The sequence below is a fragment of the Mercenaria mercenaria genome, chromosome 8 (assembly GCF_021730395.1).
Source record: "Mercenaria mercenaria strain notata chromosome 8, MADL_Memer_1, whole genome shotgun sequence".
Lineage (NCBI taxonomy): Eukaryota > Metazoa > Mollusca > Bivalvia > Venerida > Veneridae > Mercenaria > Mercenaria mercenaria.
Window position 1 is genome coordinate 60,048,249 of NC_069368.1, and position 1,886 is coordinate 60,050,134.

The window sequence follows — 1,886 nt, forward strand, 5'->3', positions numbered from 1 at the left end:
GAGCGTACAGAGTCGAAAATGAGCCAACTTGTGTTATTTTGCCATTGACCATTGATCAACTAACTGATGTTACAGCAGTGTTTATGCCAAAATTGTTAGAAGACACTGAAAGCTAACTAACAAGGATCTTGTCAATTACAATGTCTCATGTGAGGGTGATGGAGCAAAGATAGAGAAAGTTGGTAAGTACAATATCAAAATTCATATTAATGCTAAGGTTCTAAATGCCATAAAATAAACTGTAACATTATTGTGAACATCCTGGTGTTGATCCAAGGTTTTTTCTCACCATTTTGGGAACATGACCCATACCCCTGGGATTGGGAATTTTCGCGGCATTTTTGCCAAATTGGGAAAAAGTACAAATTTCAATATCCATTCTTGTTAAAGCCAAAATGAACACAAGTACTGATTTTTATGTTTAATTAACTGTAACTCAGTGTGATAAGATTTACAGATCAATTTCACAGACTTTCATATTCTTGAAACAGTCAACAAGTCAACCCTGGTAAGCGACTGATGACTTTGTGGATACATATCCTCATCAGACTGACCAGTGACTCTTGGCTAAGTCGACTTCGTGCAGCCGCACATAGGTTCTTCGTCAAACTAACACTAACAAGCTTTTGATAATGATTAATAATTAAGGCTTTTAGAATTAAATAAAAAATAAATGATGGATCAGATTGTCCTACAACAGATTTTTAAAAACAATCACTGAACTAGAAAATGCTTTTGTAAAAAAGTGCATGTCTCCCCCAATGCAAAGTCCTATAGGCAAGAAGTTAATAGGGGTCAGGAGCGAAAGTCAAAGAGACACTGATGGTTGGCTGCAATAGGGATCATCTACTTGGCATGTCCAGTCATCCCGCTAAATTTCAACACTCTTGGCCTAGTGGTTCTCAAGCCACTGTTCAGGCTCCTGTGACCTTGACCTTTGATCAAGTGACCTCAAAATAAGTAGGGGTCATCTACTCTGCATGTCCAATCATCCTATTATGTTTCAACATTGTAGGTCAAGTGGTTCTCAAGTTATTTCCAAAAAATGATTTTACATGAACAGGCCACTGTGACCTTGACCTTTAATAGACTGACCCCAAAATCAATAGGGGTCATCTACTCTGCATGTTCAATCATCCTATGAAGTTTCAACATTCTGGGTCAAGTGGTTCTCAAGTTATTGATCGGAACTGGTTATCAATGTTCAGGCCTCTGTGACCTTGACCTTTAACGGAGTGACCCCAAAAACAATAGGGGTCATTTACTCTGCATGAACAATCATCCTATGAAGTTTCAGCATTCTGGGTTGAGAGGTTCTCAAGTTATTGATTGGAAATGGTTTTCGATGTTCAGGCCCCTGTGGCCTTGACCTTTAACAGAGTCACCCTAAAATCGTTAGGGGCCATCTACTCTGCATGACCAATCATCCTATGAAGTTTCATCATTCTGGGTCAAGTGGTTCTCAAGTTACTGACCGGAAATGGTTTTCAATGTTCAGGCCCCTGTGACCTTGACCTTTAATGGAGTGACCCCAAAATCAATAGGGGTCATCTACTTTGCATGTACAATCATCCTATGAAGTTTCAACATTCTGGGTCAAGTGGTTCTCTAGTTATTGATTGGAAATGGTTTTCCATGTTCAGGCCCCTGTGACCTTGACCTTTGATGGAGTGACCCCAAAATCAATAGGGGTCATCTACTCTTCATGACCAATCATCCTATGAAGTTTTAACATTATGGGTCAAGTGGTTCTCTAGTTATTGATCGGAAATGGTTTTCAATGTTCAGGCCCCTGTGACCTTGACCTTTGACGGATGACCCCAAAACAATAGGGGTCGTCTAACTTCATGACCAATCAACCTATGAAGTTTCAACATTCTGGTCAA